At 41.7% G+C, this 7,211-nt stretch overlaps 1 long non-coding RNA gene across 1 annotated transcript; it reads right to left on the bottom strand.

The window, feature by feature from the left end:
- Positions 1-5,482: 5,482 nt before the first annotated feature.
- On the bottom strand, positions 5,483-6,828 carry LOC128892953 (uncharacterized). Its single transcript, XR_008461220.1, has 3 exons — positions 6,534-6,828; positions 5,656-6,454; positions 5,483-5,572 (listed from the first exon to the last, which is right to left on the bottom strand). It is a non-coding gene; the product is annotated as an uncharacterized LOC128892953 (long non-coding RNA).
- Between the last annotated feature and the right edge of the window lie 383 nt (positions 6,829-7,211).

Genomic DNA, 7,211 nt, shown 5'->3' on the forward strand with positions numbered 1-7,211 from the left:
CAGTATGACCGACATGTAAATTAAAAATTTATTAGATTTGTGTAAAAATTGGAACATTATAGTTTTTGTGGTCGCTGATTACGAATCTAATATGAAAATTTCAAAATTCAAAATGGCGGATTCAATATGGCCGACATGTACATTAGAAATTTATCCAAATCAAATTTGTAATTACAAATTGAATCCGTCATGTTGAATTTCGAAATTATAATATCAGATTTATAATCAGCGACTACAAAAACGATGATATACCCAATGTTTACACAAATCTAATAAATTTCTAACGTACATGTCCGTATATTGAATTAATTTCCAATCAAATTTGTGACGACAATTGTAATCCGAATCAAATTTGTAATTACGATTACAATCATAATCGTAATCATAACTCGGAAACATTTGATTACAATCCTTATTGTAATTATGATTCCCAGCTGAATGTATTAAAATGTCCCAGGTGTAGTATTATTTCTTTACAATTATATAAAAGGACAAAATTTAAAAACTAATATTCTTCTCTATTCCACCGATTTCAGAACATCGGAATCGATTCTGCTGCAACTCGTATTTTTATTTCCGACACGATCAAGCAAGGAAGCGTATTTCAGTCACGCGCGGCACGTACGCCGACAGAACACCACACGTTCGTCGTCGTACGTTCCTCAAGTTCAAAAAAGTTCGCCAATCATCGGCGTCGTTCGACTCTCGAGCCGTGGGCGCGTATACAATTTCCTAGCGTCTTAAACGCTCGCGTTAACGCGATAGAGTTACACCACGAGTCCTCTTCTTTGGCCTATTTCGGACCAATTGTAAGAAATAAAGCGACAAAGCTAGCGAACGTGTTGTCTATCGCGTCGAAACAGTGGCATCGTGAGAAGCAATCGAGAATCACCACGGCACGTCGCCGACGGCATCTTAAAACCATTTCGTCAAACAATCTAAAACCGTGGTTTCTAACGAAGAATCTTTGCTTTCCTCGCGAGCAAAGCTTTTACGTTCTATACAGGGTGTTCCAAAAGTCGGGGAGGAGCCGGAAATGGGAGGTAGCTGAGACGATTCTGAACAACAATTTCCTTTGCAAAAATGTCGGATGAGGCTTCGTTAAGGAGATATTAAGAGAAAACGCTGACCAATCAGAGCGCGCGTAGACCGTTGGAACGGCCGCGGTAGCGAAGGCTACGCGCTAGGCGGCAGCGTCAATGTCCTTCGATGCACGTCGAGTCACTTGTTCGCGTACAAGCGCGGCCGCCAGCGCGTAGCCTTCGCTACCGCGGCCGCTCCAACGGTATCCGCGCGCTCTGATTGGTCGGGGTTTTCTCTTAATATCTCCTTAACGAAGCCCCATCCGACATTTTTGCAAAGGAAATTGTTGTTCAGAATCGTCTCAGCTACCCCCCATTTCCGACTCCTCCCCGACTTTTGGGACACCCTGTATAATTAATAATACGATACATATTTAAAAGAAAAAAAATAGAGATTTCGATAATTCTAATACGTGTACTACCGTATGAATATGGATCAACTTTCGAAGCATCGAGAAGAATAGAGACAACAATAGAAACCAGGTCACTCGTGTAGATATATGAATTAAAGAAACTCCCAGATTAAATCTACAGATTTAAAGTTGCAACGCGGTTAGAAAACAGAGCATACTAATCAGTGGTGCGAAAAAGACGAGAGCAACCTTCCGGTTGGTACACCGAAAGATACGACACGATAACCGTGACTCATTTATCGGATGGACGCATTACGTCCAGTAAAAATAAACTCCATTCGACACGTATTTCAATAACTATTGACGATACGAACAAATTGTTTACATGCAAATTGCAGGATACAGTGGGCTCTATATCGAAACGAAATTTCGGCGTAAACCAATTTTTGTTTATATTAGGGGAACCAGAAAATAATGTCGTTCCTTTCACATTAAATTCAAACAGATACACTTAGAACAAGTTTTTATTTTCAATCAATCACGTAATCGTCCTCGTTATCATTTTGCTATCTGGTGTGCAAATTTTCAATACCTGATCGATTAAAATCAATTGGTATACAACGAGAAGATAAATGATAAACAAGTATTGACATTCGCAAAAACGACATTATTTTCTGGTCTCCCTAATATTATTAATTTAAAAGATCCTATAGTGCTTTGCAAGACGAATTCATCGACCCTTAATGTATTTACCCGATTTTTTCCACGTTTGGACAATATTTTCCATGTTTCCCTTGCTATCGGTTTCAACAGGCAGATCTGTATACGCAACATCTGATTCGAGAGTAAACCTACTTTCCATGCAATTCCATGCAAAAAGAGGCCAGTAGTCGCAATTTTGCAGATGCGCAATCAAGGTTGAACACCTTACATCATAGTGATACCGCATTCGTCTTCATTTTTTGTTTTTGTTTTTTCTTGCGGTCATGTTATCACATTGTACTTGATATCAAGGGCAGGTAGCCCGTAAATAAAGTATTATTATTATTATTATTATTAAAATTCTACTCGCTATATTCTACTCCCTTGCAAGTACATTCTACCTATTAGAAACAGTCTTTAACTGAAAAAAGAATTTTCTACGGTAGGATATGCCAATCTAGGCCGACAATAATTCCTCAATATTTTTACTAGGTACATTGAAAGCTAAGTCTGTCTCCAAATAGAGATGATTGTAAGTAGACGACCTTCGACACGGTAAATAAATTCGAATAGCTAAGTACTACGAAATATGCTATTGAAATATAAATAGGGTGTAAATAGACTTCCGGTAAATAAAGTGTTAAGAACCTTCTACGCGACGTGTACTCGAGTACTCGAGCGAAATAATCGATTCGCCGGTTACGTAATGTTACTCGATACAATTTGGTTAACAGTTCTACGAATCCAGCTGCGACAGTACCGAAACAACACAATTAACTCTTTTCGGTCGTATGTCTACCCTCAGCCACCAAAGTATTTTTACCGTTCCGGTCGTGTGTCTGCTCTCAGTCACCACAACAAAAAACAATCTGAATTAATTCCGGCCAGTACGAAACCCACGACCAACTTTAATACGTTCGAAAAGAGTTAAACGACAAAAAAAAAAGGAACCGAACGGTTAATAAAGGATATACAGTTAATTATAAAGGATATACAAATCGAACAAGTTACTCGATTAAACCTCGAAAACAATGGTTGACACTGTCTCGACCCCCCCAACACCTGAAATCTATTTTCATCGATGATCGATGAAGACCGGCGAGCAAAGCAAGAGCGGTCCCGTATCGAAGAGAATCACCTTTCTCGCAGGACATCGATACGCGTCGCAGGACAGGTCGCAGTATCTCGATTCCCTCGCGCAGGACACTCGATACACCGCGCCGGTGTCCTCGTCGATCCTCCTCTCCTTCTCGAACACGTCCGTCGTCCCGCGATTCTCCATAATCAGCTTCAAGCGATTCTTCTCCGTCTTGGCCGTCTTCGGGTTCGTCGGATTAATCGGCGCCGTTTGTGTCGCACGAGGAAGAGGTATCATAGAGCCGCGAGGCCTCGGCTCGAAATCCTTGGACGCGTCCTGCCCTCCGGAAGCTCCGCTCCTCGATCTCTGCTCTCTGTTCTCGCTCGGCATTCTTCTACGTGTTGATGTCAACAACCAAAAAATATACACGTTTTACGACGCCGCGTTCGCGTTTCGGTTCGGTTTCGGTTTTGGTTAGGTACGGACGCGTCACGCTACGGGTGTCTTCTTGGTCGAGTTTTTCTTCGTGTTCGTTCCGTGTCGGGAACGATTCCCACGCGTCGCGACGACCGGCGTCCTGTCGTGTCTGACGTCGCCGCACCGTCAGAAACTCTTCTCCGGGTCTCGACCCTCCTTTTCATCCGCCGCGGGACAGCTTCATCGTGCTCCATCGGGCGTCGAGTGCCGACGGGCGCATGCGTCGAAGCAAAGATTTTCAAAATGTCCCTCTGGCATTTCAACACCCCATCTGCCCGCGCCGCGTCAACCTTTCCTGGCTTCCACGCGCGATTTTATCGTTTCGGTCGGGTCCTTCGCGACCGACCGATCGAACCACGCCGAATTCGATCTAACGAAATGATTTCGTTACGGGCGATTATTATTACCGGCAATTCTCGAGACGATTAGAGTTAGAGTCGGTTAGAGTCGTCGCATGGTTCAACGGTGCGGGTTCCATTTATAGTTGCACGCTGTTACTCGTTTACGGCCCACGTTTTGCCAGTGGTTTCGTAAATCGGCCGGACGCGCCTTTCGCGGCGATAAAGAAGGAAAATCTGTTTTCTTTGTCGGCCTGACGTCAACGTCTCTTATAATTTTCTTATCGAGGTACCGAGACCAGCCTGGAGAAGAGATAAAGCTAGTTTTCTATTCTTTCCTATTTCTATACTCCCTATGTTCACAGAGATCGTAATGAGCGATGATCACGGGAAATATTTAAATTTATTCGAAACCTCTTATAATTTTCTTATCGAGGACCCGAGACCAGCCTGGAGAAGAGATAAAGCTAGTTTTCTGTTCTTTACTATTTCTATTCTCCCTATGTTCACAGAGATCGTAATAAGCGACGATCACGGGGAATATTTAAATTTATTCGAAACCTCCGAACTAAATGATTCACGGAGCGGTGAATGTTAATTAAACATTCGTAAGAAAAATACATTTTCCAAAACTAGATTTTTGGAATTTCACCAAACTCCGATGCGCGACTGAACGAGATAAGGTGCAGTTAAGGAGAAATAAATTTCGTTGAAAGTAAGGAAAAGAGAGGAATTGACATTAGACAATATAAAAACTTTCGTTTAAACTTTAAACTCTACTTTTCAGGTTGGTTGGAAATATTGTAAATAATGTAAATATCAGGGTAATATTATAGGAATAAAGCCTCTACTTTTCAGACCAACACAATTGTTTTTCCTTGTCAATTCCTAGTAGAATAAAGATCCTATACATTTCCTAAATTGCGCACGGGATTTTTATACGTCTTTTTGGTCACGTCTCGAATACCTCGATTCACGCTTTGTGTCTGCGCGCCGATCTCCGATTCCTGATCGTTAAAACCATAGCTCGTATAGGTAGCTCGTATAGGTAGTTGGTTCATCCTCGATTACAAAGATGGACTGCAGGCCCGTCGCACCGTGAAAACGCGTGCCGCGTCGAGAAGCCAACGCTCGAAAAACTCTCCACGAAACAATCCGTATCGTAACGTCGCGTTCGATTCGTTATTTTCTCGGTTGGACGAATCAAAGAGGAGCCGCGAAGGCGAAGGGTCCTCGATTCGAGGACCAACGGAAAGGTCGATAACGAGATCGACTGTGCGGCCAAAGCTACGCACGGTTTCTCCGCGATGCGGAAATCTCGTGTCGATAGGTCAAAGGGGCCGATTCGATTCGATGCATGCTCGAGTCGGCTCTAAAAATCCCTCCGGGCTCGATTCTTTATCGATTTTCTAGAAAATCTACCTATTCCGGTTTAATAAGAGTTAAAGTTGACTCTTTTCTACTTTAACTCTTTCAAATTCGTCGCAAAGGAATTCCCAACGCTCTCCTCTCCTCCATGTTTCGATTTTCTAGAAAACCTACCTATTACAGTCTACTAACAGTCAAAGTTGACTCTTTACTTCTCTAACTCTTTTCTTAATGTTTCGATTTTCTAGAAAATCTACCTATTACAGTTTACTAACAGTCAAAGTTGACTCTTTACTTCTCTAACTCTTTTCTTCTTTAACTCTTTTCTTCTTTAACTCTTTCAAATTCGTCGCGAAAGGATTGCCAACATTTTCGTCACCTTAATGTTTCAATTTTCTAGAAAATTGACCAATCTCAGTTTACTAACTCTAACTCTTTCCTTCTCGAACTCTTTTCTTCTTTAACTTTGTCAAATTCGTCGCGAAAGGATTGCCAACGTTTTCGTCACCTTAATGTTTCAATTTTCTAGAAAATCTACCTATTACAGTCTACTAACAGTCAAAGTTGACTCTTTACTTCTCTAACTCTTTTCTTCTTTAACTCAACTCTTTCAAATTCGTCGCGAAAGGATTGCCAACGTTTTTGTTTTCTAAATGTTTCAATTTTCTAGAAAATTAACCAATCTCAGTTTACTAACTCTAACTCTTTTCTTCTCGAACTCTTTCAACTTCGTCGAATTCCCAACGCTCTCTGTCTCCTTAATGTTTGAAACGGAATCGATTCCACGGTCGCACGTTCCCGTGCTGTTTGGATAAACTCGCACGACACACGCAGCACTCGCGATCGACTCGATGTGTCCAACGCGAACGAAACGTTTCTTCAAGTAACTTCCTTGAGGTCACTTCGTTGTTGTTGTTTTCTTTGTTGGCCGTCGAGGCGAGGATGAACGCGAGCGACGAAACGTAGAAACGGAGATCCGATGGAACGACGATAATACCGGAAGGTTAGAGATAACGAAGCTCCGCGAGAGCGTTTCGGATCGCGTGGTGTTGGTAGCTGAAATAAACTGACGTAGGTTAGGGGATCGAGGAACAGCTGGGCTCGGCCTGGCTGCTGTACGCCATCACTGACTCACTCGATTCCCTTTCCTCTCTTTCCAACGCGCTTCTTTACGAGGTCTCGTCTCCTTCTCTTTCCACTCTCCTACTATCCCGCTTCTCCCTATCCCTCTGCTCGCTCCGGCTATCGCACAGCTTTTGGATAAATTACGTTTTCTCTTCTCCTATCCTGCCGTTATCTCCCCGTCTCTCTACTTCGATCTTGTTAAGAATGTAACTTTGAATTTACTCTTTATTTTGTTAGTTCGCATGCGAACGCCCTCTCTGTACATTGAGACGGCAGTTAACACTTTATTTACCAGGAGCCTATGTATAGGCTCCTTAATTCCAGTATTTAGCTATTCGAATTTATTTACTGTGTTGGTGGCTGTCTACTTACAATGATCAGTGTTTGGAAACAGACTTGGCTTTCAATGTACCCGGTAACAGTATGGAGGAATTGTCAGCCAAGATTAGCATATGCTGCTGTAGAAAATCCTTTTTTGAATTGAAGACTGTTTCTCAATAGCCTGGTAGGTAAAGTCTTAATACTGGAAAACTGTTCAAGATGGATGGGTTCATCCACGTGTTCCGTATACTTTCGTTTTACTTTATTTTTGTATATATATATATACAAAATGTATTGTATATATATATATATATATATATATATATATATATATATATATAATATACAATTGTATATATATAATTAT

Source organism: Hylaeus anthracinus, unplaced genomic scaffold, assembly GCF_026225885.1.
Source record: "Hylaeus anthracinus isolate JK02 unplaced genomic scaffold, UHH_iyHylAnth1.0_haploid 0, whole genome shotgun sequence".
NCBI classification, from domain to species: Eukaryota; Metazoa; Arthropoda; class Insecta; order Hymenoptera; family Colletidae; genus Hylaeus; species Hylaeus anthracinus.